This window comes from Cervus canadensis, chromosome 16, assembly GCF_019320065.1.
Source record: "Cervus canadensis isolate Bull #8, Minnesota chromosome 16, ASM1932006v1, whole genome shotgun sequence".
NCBI lineage: Eukaryota > Metazoa > Chordata > Mammalia > Artiodactyla > Cervidae > Cervus > Cervus canadensis.
In genome coordinates this window covers 61,728,661-61,743,252 of record NC_057401.1, presented here as the reverse complement: position 1 = coordinate 61,743,252, position 14,592 = coordinate 61,728,661, and positions in this window count along the sequence as shown.

Below are 14,592 nucleotides of genomic sequence, written 5' to 3'. Positions count from 1 at the left end.
ACTGACTCATTGGCCACGAATTTGAGCGAACTCTGGGAGACAGTGAAGGACAGAGGAGCCTGGCGTCCTCCAATCCACAGATTCGTGAAGAGACTTGGCAACTTGGCAACTGAACAGCACCAGCGACAACAACAACTCATGCTTTGTGCTAAGGAACAGGACCTGCGTGGTGGAGGGCAGGCAGAGATGACCAAGTGAAAACTGACAGCTTTCAATTAGGGAGGGCAAAGAGAGCAATGAACCCCGGGTAAGAAAGCAGCAGTACATGGGACTGTAACGGAGAAAAACTGTACCCCAAAAGCAAAGTCGTGTTTGAAAAGAAGAATAGCAATGAAGAATTTGCCTCCCAAATAACAAGGCAACCTGTAAAATGGTAGTAATAGAAAGGTGTGATATTGGCACCAGAATGGACAAATGAGCCCATGAAAGAGAAGAGTCCAGAACAGACATATACATGTATACATATAACCTATGCATCATACACGTGTATCATGGGGCTTCCCTGGTGGCTCAGTGGTAAAGAATCTGCCTGCCCATGCAGTGACATGAGTTTGATCCCTGGGTTGGGAAGAGCCCCTGGAGGAGGACATGGCAACCCAGTCTAGTATTCCTGTCTGGGAAATCCTAAGGACAGAGAAGCCTGGAGGTCTTCAGTCCATGGGAGTCACAAAAGAGTCAGACGAGACTTAGAGACTAAACAGCAATGCATACATTATATACACACATATACATAGAAAGCATTTACTGTAGAATAAAGGCCGCATTTAAAACCAGCAGACACCAGAGACTTGCCTGTGGTCCAGGCAAGTGAAGACTTTGCCTTCCAATGCAGGGGATGTGGGTTCAATCCCTGGTGTAAGGAGGTAAGATCCCAAGTAACTCTTGGCCAAAATACCAACACATAAGCAGAAGCAATATTGTGATAAATTCAATGAAGACTTTAAAAATAGTCCACATCAAAAAAAAAAAAAAACTAAACAAATAGAAAACAGTAAATAGCAAATAATTCAATAAATGGTACCATATGATCAGCTACACATTTGCGAAGCAATAAAGTTAGGGCCTAACTTCACAAGACACAAAAATAAACTCTAACTACAAACAAAGAGCTTAAGATAGAATGTGTGTGTTAATTCTCAAAGAAATGAGAAAATATTTGTTTTACAATCTTTTGGCGAGGGAACGCATTTCTAAGCAGGTCACAAAGCCCAGTAACCATAAAAGCAAAGGCTGACACATTGTGTAAGATGAAAATTGAAATCATTTGTGTGACAAGAGATGACATTCTAAATCTAAGAGCCTGGGAGGAAATATTTTCATACTAATGGCAGATAAGTATCTAGGTATTTAATATCCAAAATAGGAAGAGAGTGCCTACAGGCTTCTTGAAGTCCAACGCCTTCAAGCTTGGAGAATTTCCTGCCCATGGGTGATGGAAGCCCCCACCACAGGAGGCCCACAGACAATGGCTGACAGGTACAGGATCAGAAGGACTACTCTTTGGCCCTTAAGGGGACCACTCCATGGTGTCCTGCAGAGCCCCAACCCACCACCACCAACCAGATCAGCCCAAGGCCAGACCCTGGGATGATTCATTTTGATCAGCTCATCCCTTCCTTTTTTCCTTCCCTCTCTCACTCCCTGGATAAGCTCACACCCATCCTGTGGCCAGGTAAGATCCACTGCTGGGGACCTCCCTGCCCCTATAGCCCCACCCTAGTTCCTTCTGATCAAAGTCACCCCAAAGGGAAATTCCTCTGACCCCCCAGACCAACGCAATCCCCTCTGTTATTTGTCCTTAGCATCCCAAACCTCTGTTACAGCTATTACATATGGCCACTTCACAGATTCATCTCACCTGCTGGGCAGTTGAGACTTCACCTCCGTTGTTCCTTGTTCAGTCGCTAAGTTGTGTCCAACTCTGTGACCCCATGAACTGCAGCACGCCAGGCTTCTCTGTCCTTCACTGTCTCCCAGAGCCTGCTCAAATTCATGTCCATTGAGTTGGTGATGCCATCTAACCATCTCATCCTCTGTCATCCCTTTCTCCTCCTGCCCTCAATCTTTCCCAGCATCAGGGTCTTTTTCAGTGAGTAAGCTCTTCCTATCATGTGGCCAAAGTATTGGAGCTTCAGTTTCAGCATCAGTCCTTCCAATGAATATTCATGGTTGATTTCCTTTGGGGTTAACTGGTTTGATCTCTTCCTGTTCAAGGGACTCTCAAGAATCTTATCTTGTTATAATATATTAACCCAAAATCTGTATCCTCTTATCTCAGTTCATATCCAAAGAGGGGTAAAAGAAAGCTACCAATAAAAGATCCCTTAACCATCATTTGTCTGGATAAAAGGTCACGTGAAATGAGAAAAGGATAAGAAAAATGCTCAGAAAGTTGGGAGAAAATGGAAAAACAAAAAAAAGGGATTGCCTTCCAAATAAGAAATACCACTATTCACATCTTAAAATGGATCAACCTGAAAACCAAACTTAGAATGAGCAAGTTGTTAGACTGTTCATTTTTTTAAAGGCAAATGAAGGAAAGAAAAAAATTATGACAGTGTAAAGAGGGGGAATAAACCATTTCAAAACACTGAAGCCACTTGATAATTTGGAGAAAAGATGAAGTCACAAAGAAGAAATATAGGTAGACCAGATCTACTGGTAAAATTATCCATCCCCCAGCATGGAAAATCATTCTCACTCTTGGGGAACTTCCCTGGATATTTGAGTGGTCCCCTGGATCTTTGTGACAGAATGATGCAGGAAGAACCCAAGCTTAGGAATGGTGATGGCTAAGGCAGACAGTCTCTTGTACCAAATTATCTCATCTCTTGTATGAAATTGACATATTAAGGATGAGTTATCATGTGTTTATTAACGTTTTTACTACCATTTGGGAATCTATCCTCTCCAAACATTACACAGTAGGAAGCACGCTGCCATTGGTTCAAATCATTGATTAAACTGTCACAGACATGAGAGTGATTTTTTTTAAACATATTGTTGGAAGTAAAGGAAATTATCTTGAACTTAATGTCTCTCAAAGTACTTGAGAGAATTCTCATAAAGTGAATCCCCAAATCTCCAAAACTCTAGGAAACTAGCAGATGAAAAAAAATTACAGATAGGAGGGAAATGAGCTGCTCAATGAATGCTATTAATATAAAGCATATTGCTGTGGAATTGTGAAATTCTCTGCAGATTACCAGAGACAAAAAGAGAAACCTTATATATATTACATTGCTAACTATTGTGCATTGCATAGAGATTCCAAACAAAACCAGAACATCGTTAAGATACATTTTGAGGACAAATGTTTCCATTTAGTTCCCAATTAATACTTCTAAAACAATTTTTATAGACTGCTTTTCAAAACCAGTTATTTTTTTCTTTTAACTTAAAAACACTTGTAGAGCAGCTTTAGACTCCCTGCAGATTCGAGCAGAAGGGACAAGTGTTTCCCTGGATCTCCTGCTCCCACACGTCACAGTCTCTGCCATAATCAAGATCCCCACTGGAGTGGTGTGTTTGTTGCAACTGATGAACCCACGTTGATATAATTACCCAAAGTCTACAATTTATATTAGGGTTTACTCTTTGTATTCTACAGGTTTGGACGTTTAATGACATATATCTGCCATCGTAGTATCGTACAGAGTGTTTGCATTGCCCTAAAAATCCTCTGTGCTCCACCTGTTCTTCATGCCCATTCCCCTAACCTCTGACAACCTTGTCATTTTTCCTTGGAATTGCACTGTATATACTCTTTTCAGGCTGGCTTCTTTTACTTAGTATTGATAATACACATTCAAGATTCCTCCATGGGAAAAAACATTTAAGATCTTTTCATGACTTGGTTGCTCATCTATTTTTAGCACTGAAAAAAACATTCCATTGTCTAGACTACAAAGTTTATTTATCATTTCCCCTACCAAAGGACACCTTGGCTGTTTCTAATTCTTAGCAATAATTCATCAGAAAGCTGCTATAAACATCCATTTGCAGGTTTTTAGGTGGGTGGAAGTTTTACGCTTTTTTGGGCAAGACAATTTTTAAATAATGACAATACTGGAAACTCACATTTACTGGGCTGTTGAGAGCATTACATGGATTAACACAAGTCCATATGATCAACTCAGAGCCTGGCTTATAATCGGTGATCAGGAAACTCACACAGGGGCTCTGATTAGACATAGAGGGGCGGGATGGGGAGGGAGATGGGAGGGAGGTTCAAAAGGGAGGAGATACATGTATACCTCTGGCTGATTCATGCTGGGGTTTGACAGAAAACAACAAAATTCTGTAAAGCAATTATCCTTCAATAAAAAATAAAAAAAAAAAAATAGGTGATGAGGAAATATTAGTCTAATGCAAATATTCTTTATTGCTTCCCTGGCTAGGAGGTGTCCAAAAGGTATTTACTTCTCTTAGGGTCAGTATGTCTGTGGACGGGACTTGCTTTGGTCTAGAGGTCGTCAGGAATGGGCCTCAGAGATAGATAGGCTTCCCAGGTGACTTAGTGGTAAAGAACCTGCCTGCCAATGTTGGAGACATAAGAGACATGGGTTTGATCGCTGGGTGGGGAAGATCCCCTGGAGGAGGAAATAACAACCGACTCCAGTACTCCTGCCTGGAGAATCTCATGTAGCCTGGCGGGCTACAGTTCATGGGGTCGCAAAGAGTCAAACATGGCTAAAGTGATTTAGCACACAGCAGGATGGATGGGAACAGCAAAGGATGCATGTTGCATGATGTGGGGGTGGGGTGGGCTTGCAATCTTTGGTCCCGCTCTTGAGAAGGGGACTCCATCTCCCAGAAGGGCTTAGCATGGCCTCTGATGAGAGAGTGACTGAAAGAGTCAAGGGTGTTAGAAAGTTGATTAGTTAGAAAGTTGGAGAAAGTATTAGAAAGTTAACACTTCCCCTAAGCTGAGCGACTGAACTGAACTGAACTGAACTAAGCTTGTGGAAAGTGGAATTTCACATTCCAGGAGTGGTTTTCTGGAACTGCAGGCCAGAAGTAAGGACTAAGGATTATGTTAGTTACTTTAAGCATGAAGAGACATCTTCTTTCTGCTTCTCCTCTGTAATGAACTAGGACATCCTAATATTAAACAGGCCTCCACATTCTAAGGGAGAGGGGCTGGGCTGCAACGACTGGGGGCTGGAGAAGCCACATCCACTCTCTGGGCATCTCAAATCAGAGTTCCAGGGGGGAGACTTTCCATAGTCAGAAACTCATGCTCCCCGGGGGCCTGCTGCCAGTGAGACAAGAAGCATGGGGCCTCTTCGTGTGCCTGGGGCCCGGCATGAATTTTAAGTCTGATCTGCAAGAGCATCTGTTCAGTTCAGTTCAGTTCAGTCGCTCAGTCATGTCCGACTCTTTGCGACCCCATGAATCGCAGCAGGCCAGGCCTGTAATTTGGTTCAAACCTCCCCTTGGCTTCATTCGATCTCACAGCGTCCTGTCTGTTGACCTTGGATGCTCTTTTGATGTCCTGCAGACTCTGTAACCTCGCTTACTTTGGGGTCTTCCCTGGTTACACGTCCCTCTGCTGGAACGCCACATCCTCTGACTCCCCACACCCTCCCCATTGTGCAGGGCCGACCTCTCCAGATGCTGCCAAGGCCTGCAGCATCCTTGCATTGCTGAGTTGCCATCACATTTCTAGTGTTGTAGTTGATGGCCAACAAATCACTGTTAGGTGATCTAAGAGCCCAGGCAAAGATACAGCGTGTATCATGTGTATTTAGAGAACAGAAGTAAGTTCAGGTTTATAAAATAGAAAAATCAGCATGGGCCTGAAAAAGAGATAACAATGAAAATGAATTTTGTCCTCAAAATAGTCAACATGCAAGGACCATTTACAGCAGTTTTTAAACTCTGTGAACTTGTACATGCGTGCATTAATCGCACAGTTGTGTCCAGTTCTTTGCAATCCCATGCACTGTAGCCTGCCAATTTCTTCTGTCCATGGAATTTTCCAGGCGAATATATTTGAGTGGGTTGCCATTCCCTTCTGCAGGGTATCTTCCCCACCCAGGGATAGATCCACATCTCCTGCATTGCAGGCAGATTGTTTGCTGTCTGAGCCACCAGAGAAACTTGTGTATAAATTTTAAAACGGATTCCGACAATGTTTAAGCTGCACCCATTCTTGAGTTTGGATTATTTTCCTGCATTCTCTTGATCAGGGTTTACAGACCTCAGCCCTGTTGACAGGTGGGTCTGGGTGATGCTCCTGATGGGGCTGTCCAGGACACTGTAGGATGTTCAGCAGTGTGCACGGTTTTAATGTACTACATACCAGCAGCAAACCCACCCAGACATCAGTCGTGACAACCAGAGATGTCTCCAGGCTTTGACAACTGTCCTCCGCAGGAGCAGAACTGCCCTGCATTGAGAATCATTGCTGTAAAATAATGCTACATTTTTATGCTACATGCCAGGTATTAATAGTACAGAGGAGTGATTCCCATAACAAGTTTTGAGTCAGCCATACCTGAGTTCAAATAACACCTCACATTTACATTGTACATCAGTTCAGTTCAGTTCAGTTACTTCACATCATTTAGCCTGTTTGCTCACGTGGAAAACAAAGAATACCTGTCTCACAAGGTCACTTTGAGAAATAATTTGGACCATTCATGTGATGCACTTGACACAATGCTTGGATTATAATAAGCAGGTAATAGACAATAGCCATCATTACTCCTAACAATAAGCAGCAGACTGCATCCAGAGATTTTGTTTAATGCCATTGTGAATATCATGATGTCTACAGCTCTCCATGATAAGGAATCCTATTTGGCATAGGTTTAGGTGAGGATTTAAAGTAGGCTTTCCTGGTGGCTCAGACAGTAAAGAATCCATCTGCAATTCAAAATACCGAGATTCCATCCCTGGGTTGGGAAGATCCCCTGGAGAAGGGAATGGCAACCTCTTCCAGTATTCTTTGCCTGGAAAATTCCATGGACAGAGGAGCCTGGCAGGCTACAGTCCATGGGGTTGTAAAGAGTCAGACACAGCTGAGTGGCTAACACTTTCACTTTCACTTCAGGTGAAGATTTAAAGTAATGAGGTACAAGACAAGCCCCTGTAATGTGACGGAGGGTGGGGGGAACAGAGTAGAGAGACAGCAAAGAAGGCTGTTTATTCATCCATTTCCTCATTTATTCAATGAGCTCTGCATATCCTGCCTAGAGTGTGCAGTGGAGGAAGGGGGATAAGATACAGTCTCTGATCTGGAGCTGCTCAAAGTCTAGAAACATCTCAGAGAACAGGAGAAAGTCAAGACCACTGAGAGAAGCTGCCAAGGGGCAAGAATTTTGGTGAGCACTTGGGAAGAAGGCAAAGCCTCCCTGGGTTTTATTGACTGGATGCAATTAAAGTCTCCTGTTAAAATTGGAACTCTGAGTGAGCATAGATGCAGCCAGCCCTGCCGGTCCTGAGAAGCAGTCATCAGTTATTGGGGATGGGACACAAACCTGGGTCCTTTTCAGTTCAGTTCAGTTCAGTCCCTCAGTGGTGTCTGATTCTCTGAAACCCCATGGACTGCAGCACGCCAGGCCTCCCTATTGTTCACCATCCCCTGGAGCTTGCTCAAGCTCATGTCCATCAAATCGGTGATGCCATCCAACCATTTCATCCTCTGTCATGCCCTTCTCCTCCTGCCTTCAGTCTTTCCCAGCATCAGGGTCTTTTTTCCAGTGAGTCAGGTGGCCAAAGTATCCTTTTCCTGCTCCTGCAGATCCTTTCATTCTCTCTGTCACAGACTTTGGTGTTGGATAAGGTGTATCTAGCTCGAGTGTCCACTAAGAGCCAAGATGTCTCAATCCAGAAATGCTCAGGGTTGATCTGCCCATGAGGTAAACGTTAACTGATGGAAACAGAAGAGAAGTGGGCACAGAGCCCGCACCGGGAGAGGCGCTGCCTGCCAAGTGAGCACCCCCGCTGGGCAGGCTGCTTGTCCTCTTGTGGCTTCTGGTGAAGCCCCATTCAGTCTGCAGTGCAGCCCTCACACTGCCTCCCATGTTTCCTGCTATTCTGCCTTCCAAAATAGCAGCCCCTTAGGTGGCTCAGACCATAAATAATCTGCCTGCAAAGAGGAGGCCCAGGTGCGATCTCTAGGTCAGGAAGGTCCCCTGAGAAGGAAATGGCAACCCACTCCAGGATTCTTGCCTGGAGAATCCCATGGACAGAGGAGCCTGGTGGGCTACAGAGTTGGACACAACTGAGCAACTCACACATAGGTACACACACTCTTTGTTTCAGGGTCTGTCTTTCTAAAGGCACTTGGTTAAAACACCATGTTTTCTGAACTAGAAAGCTTCCATAGAATCTGGATGTTCAAAGACAAATTCAGTAGGATTTGCTTTAACTTTTATTGGTGCTGTTTTTTCATTTTGTACCAACTCATGGACAATAGGAATTAGATGTTAACACCAAGGCAGTATTGTATTATCCATGGGTTGTTGTACAAAACCACACTTACTGGATTGGCTAAAAAGATCATTTGGGTTTTCCTGTAAGATGTTATGGAAAAACCCAATCAAACTTTTTGGCCAAGCCAATATATACAAACAGATATAAATAAATAAGTGGACCCACCAGTTTGGGCACAGTAATAGAAAAATCTACAGAAAGCTGCCCAGTTAGGGATTTTCTTGCCTGAGTGGGTTACAAGTCACAGTAGAAGCCTCCAGGAAGCATAAAATCCGGCAAGACAAATCATGCCCACTCCTAAATTTAGTTTGCTGCACCTATCAGCAACAGATTGGCATAGTAAATTGACTGGATTTGTGATACGACTGGTGGACATTTAGTAGCCAGTGGGAAAATGGCTATAAGCATTTCCATCTCCCCTAGCAAAAGAGAAATATGAGTCTATTATCTTGAGTATAGTAGTCTCATTTTACAGTTCTAGAGTGAAAACTCCTTCACAGAAGAGACAAGCTGTCAGGTAGCTCAAAGATTATTTTCAAGAAATTCTGAACACTCAGTGACATATATATAGCCTTGGAGGGAATTTATTTGGACTTTCCAGAAGAAGCAAAGATAGCATTAGAGCTGTGGTGTCTGCTTTTGTAATGGGCCATTAAAAAAAAAAAAGTTAGAAATTGCCTGGATACCTGGATAATGTAGTTCACTATTATTTTTTAAAGGCAGGAAAAATTATCCCAGATATTATTAATCTAATATCTTAATACTTGAAAGAGGAAAGAATAATAGAAGAAGATTTTAAGGAGAAAATGTACACGTGTCTCTTTCAATTATGGTTTCCTCAGTGTGTACGCCCAGCAGTGGGGTTGCTGGGTTATACGGCAGTTTTATTTCCAGTTTTTTAAGGAATCTCCACACTGTTCTCCATAGTGGCTGTACTAATTTACATTCCACCAACAGTGTAAAAGGGTTCCCCTTTCTCTGCATCTTCTCCAGCATTTATTGCTTGTAGACTTTTGGATAGCAGCCATTTTGACTGGCGTGAAATGGTACCACATTGTGATTTTGATTTGCATTTCTCTGACAATGAGTGATATTGAGCATCTTTTCATGTGTTTGTTAGCCATTTGTATGGCTTCTTTGGAGAAATGTCTGTTTAGTTCTTTGGTCCACTTTTTGATTGGGTCGTTTATTTTTCTGGAATTAAGTTGCAGGAGTTGCTTGTATATTTTTTAGATTAATTCTTTGTCCGTTGCTTCGTTTGCTATTATTTTCTCCCATTCTGAAGGCTGTCTTTTCACCTTGCTTATAATTTCCTTTGTTGTGCAAAAGCTTTTAAGTTTAATTAGGTCCCATTTGTTTATTTTTGCTTTTATTTCCAATATTCTGGGAGGTGGGTCATAGAGGATCCTGCTGTGGTTTACATCGCAGCACTATTTATAATAGCTGGGACATGGAAGCAACCTAGATGTCCATCAGCAGATGAATGGATAAGAAAGCTGTGGTACATATACACAATGGAATATTACTCAGCCATTAAAAAGAATACATTTGAGTCAGTTCTAATGAGGTGGATGAAACTGAAGCCTATTATACAAAGTGAAGTAAGCCAGAAAGAAAAACACCAATACAGTATACTAATGCATATATATGGAATTTAGAAAGATGGTAACAATAACCCTGTATGTGAGACAGCAAAAGAGACACAGATGTATAGAACAGATGTTTGTACTCTATGGGAGAGGGCGAGGGCAGGATGACATGGGAGAATGACATTGAAACATGTAAATTACCATATGTGAAATGAATCACCAGTCCAGGTTTGATGCATGATACAGGGTCCTTGGGGCTGGTGCACTGGGATGACCTAGAGGGATGGGATGGGATGGGGAGAGAGGTGGGAGGGGGGTTCAGGATGGGGGACACATGTACACCCATGGTGGATTCATGTCAATGTATGGCAAAACCAATACAATATTTTAAAGTAAATAAATAAATAAAACTGGAAGAAGAAAAAAAGAAAACTAAGATCATGGCATACGGTCCCACCACTTCATGGCAAATAGATGGGGAAACAATGGAAACAGTGATAGACTTTATTTTCTTGGACTCCAAAATCACTGCAGATGGTGATTCAGCCATGAAATTAAAAGATGCTTGTTCCTTGGAAGAAAAGCTATGACCAACCTAGGCAGCAAATTAAAAAGCAGAGACACTACTTTGCCAACAAAGGTCCATCTAGTCAAAGCTATGGTTTTTCCAGTAGTCATGTATGGATGTGAGAGTTGGACCTTAAAGAATGCTGATCGCCAAAGAATTGATGCTTTTGAACTGTGGTGCTGGAGAAGACTCTTGAGAGTCCCTTGGACTGCAAGGAGATCTAACCAGTCAATCCTAAAAGAAATCAGTCCTGAATATTCATTGGAAGGACTAATGCTGAGGCTGAAACTCCAATCCTTTGGCCACCTGATGTAAAGAAGTGACTCATTGGAAAAGACCCTGGTGCTGGGAAAGATTGAAGGCAGGAGGAGAAGGGGACAACAGAGGATGAGATGGCATCACCAACGCAATGGACATGAGTTTGAGTAGTCTCCGGGAGTTGGCGACGGACAGGGAAGCCTGGCGTGCTGCAGTCCATGGGGTTGCAAACAGTCGGACACAACTGAGTGACTAAACTGTTACTGTTACTGTTAAAAGGGTAATTATCTTTTGACTTTAACTTTTCAGAGTTACTTCAATTTTTTGGACTTAATTTAGCAAACTAATAAACAATTCAATAAAAAAATAAAACAGAGAAAGTGTAAATTACTAATATCTCTTAAAGACTATAGAAGAGGCCCTTGTCATAATTATGAAACATATAATTTATAATAATTGAATTTTAGTTGATATGAAAAATGGAGGTTTTCCCTAAGGGGCTGAAAATTATGTTGGGGGGAGAAAAAAGTCTTACTCTCATATATAAAACATCTTTGTACACAGAATAAATAACATCTATAAAGTATATCTGTGGGATTAAGATTTCATAAGGGCAATTAGAAGAAATGTGTCTAAAAATTCCTTAGGGGAATTATAATGAAAATAAAAGCTTAAGAAATGTTACATTAAGGGGTGAAATTGTTCTATAAGAGAAACAAATTCAATTCAAAGTATACTTATTAAAATATGTGTTAAAATATATTTTCTAACATATTAAATATATGTTGCAGTTATTCGTTCACTAAGTTGTGTCTGACTCATTGTGATCCCATGGACTCTAGCACGCCAGGCTTCCCTGTCATTCACTATCTCCCAGAGTTTGCTCAAACTCATGTCCATTGAGTAAGTGATGCCATCTAACCATCTTATCCTCTGTTGCTCCTTTCTCCTCCTGCCCTCTATATTTGCCAGCATCAGAGTCTTTTACAATGAGATGAATTGGCTCTTTGCATCAGGTGGCCAAAATATTGGAACTTCAGCCATCAGCATCAGTCCTTCAAATGGTCCTCCAAATGAATGTTTAGGGTGGCTTTCCTTTAGGATTTATTGGTTTGGTCTTCTTGCAGTCCAAGGGACTCTCAAGAGGCTTCTGCAACACCACAATTTGAAGCATCAATTCTTTGGTTCTCAGCCTTCTTTATGAGCCAACTCTCACATCCGTACATGACTACTGGAAAAGCCACAGCTTTGACCATGTGGACCTTTGTCAGCAAAGTTATGTCTCTGCTTTTTAATATGCTGTCTAGGTTTGTCATAGCTTTCCTTCAAAGTGTCTTTTTACTTCATGGCTGCAGTCACCATCTGCAGTGATTTTGGAGCTCAAGAAAATAAAATTTGTCACTGCTTCCACTTTCTCTCCCTTCTATTTGCCATGAAGTGATGGGACCAGATGCCATGATCTTAGTTTTTTGAATGTTGAGTTTTAAGCCAACTTCTTCACTCTGCTTTTCACTCTCATCAAGAGGCTTTTTGGTTTCTCCTCACTTTCTGCCACTTGAGTGTTATCATCTGCATATGTGAGGTTGTTTATATTTCTCCTGACAGTGCCAAAGAATTGATGCTTTCAAACTGTGGTGCTGGAGAAGACTCTTGAGAGTCCCTTGGACAGTAAGGAGATCAAATTCATCAATACTAAAGGAAATCAACCTTGGATATTCATTGGAAGGTCTGATGCTGAAGCTAAACCTCCAATACTTTGGCCACCTGATATGAAGAGCCAACTCATTGGAAAAGACTCCGATGGTGGGAAAGATTGAGGGCAGGAAGAGAAGGGGTTAACAGAGGATGAGATGGTTGGATGGCACCACTAACTCAATGGATATGAGTTTAAACAAAGTCTGGGGGACAGTGGAGGACAGGGAAGCCTGGTGTGCTGCAGTCCTTGGGGTCTCAAAGAGTCAGACAGGGCTTAGTGACTGAACACCAAAAACAACAATCTTGATTCCAGCTTGTGATTCATCCAGCCTGGCATTTCACATGATATATTCTGCAAAGCAGTTAAATAAATAGGGTGACAATACATAGCCTAGTCTTACCCCTTTCCCAATTTTGAACCAGTCAGTTGTTCTGTGTAAGGTTCTAACTGTTGTTTCTTGATCTGCATATGGGTAAAGTGGTCTGGTATTCCCTTCTTTAAGAATTTTCCACACTTTGTTGTGATCCACACAGTCAAAGGTTTTAGTATAATCAATGAAGCACAAGTAGATATTTTTCTGTAATTCTCTTGCTTTCCCTATGATCCAATGAATGTTGGCAATTTGATTTGTGGTTCTTCTGCCTTTTCTAAATCTAGCTTGTACATCTGGAAATTCTCAGTTCACATATTGCTGAAACCTAGCTTGGAGGATTTTGAGCATAACCTTACTAGCATGTGAAATGAACACAACTGTAAAGTAGTTTGTATATTCTTTGACATTGCCCTTCTTTGGGAAAGGAATGAAAACTGACCTTTTCCAATCCTGTGGCCGCTGCTGAGTTTTCCAAATTTGCTGGCATATGGAGAGGGCATGTTCACAGTATCATTTTTTTTTAAGATTTTAAATAGCTCACCTGAAATTCTATCAGTTCCACTAACTTTGTGTGTAGTAATGCTTCCTAAGGCCCACTTGACTTCACTCTCCAGGATGTCTGGCTCTAGGTGAGTGTCCACACCATTATGGTTATCCAGGTCATCAAGATTTTTTGTATAGTTCTTCTATATGTTCTTGCCAATTTTTCTTAATATCTTCTGCTTCTGTTAAGTCCTTACAGCTTCTGTCTTTTATAATGCCCATCTTTGCAAGAAATGCTTCCTTGGTATCTCCAACTTTCTTGAAGAGATCTCAAATTTTTCCCATTGTACTGTTTTCCCTCTGCTTCTTTGCATGGTTTGTTTAGGAAGGCCTTCTTATCTATCCTCCCTATTCTCTGGAATTCTGCATTCAGTTGGATATATCTTTCCCTTTCTCCCTTGCTTTTCATTTCTCTTCTTTCCTCAGCTATTTGTAAAGCCTCCTCAGACAGCCATTTTGCCTTCTCACATTTTTTTTCCTTTGGGATGATTTTGGTCATTGCCTCCTGTACAATGTTACACACCTCGGTCCTTAGTTCTTCAGGCAGTCTATCTACCAGATCTAATTCCTTGAATCTATTTGTCACTTCCACTGTATAATCATAGGGATTTGATTTAGGTCTTACCTGAATGGCCTAGTGATTTTCCCTACTTCCTTCATTATAAGCCTTAATTTTGCAGTAAGAAATTCATGATCTGAGCCACAGTCAGCTCCAGGTCTTTTTTTTTTTTTTTTTTTTTTTTAATTTTTTTATTAGTTGGAGGCTAATTACTTCACAACATTTCAGTGGGTCTTGTCATACATTGATATGAATCAGCCATAGATTTACACGTATTCCCATCCCGATCCCCCCTCCCACCTCCCTCTCCACCCGATTCCTCTGGGTCTTCCCAGTGCACCAGGCCGGAGCACTTGTCTCATGCATCCCACCTGGGCTGGTGATCTGTTTCACCATAGATAGTATACATGCTGTTCTTTTGAAGCATCCCACCCTCACCTTCTCCCACAGAGTTCAAAAGTCTGTTCTGTATTTCTGTGTCTCTTTTTCTGTTTTGCATATAGGGTTATCGTTACCATCTTTCTAAATTCCATATATATGTGTTAGTATGCTGTAATATCT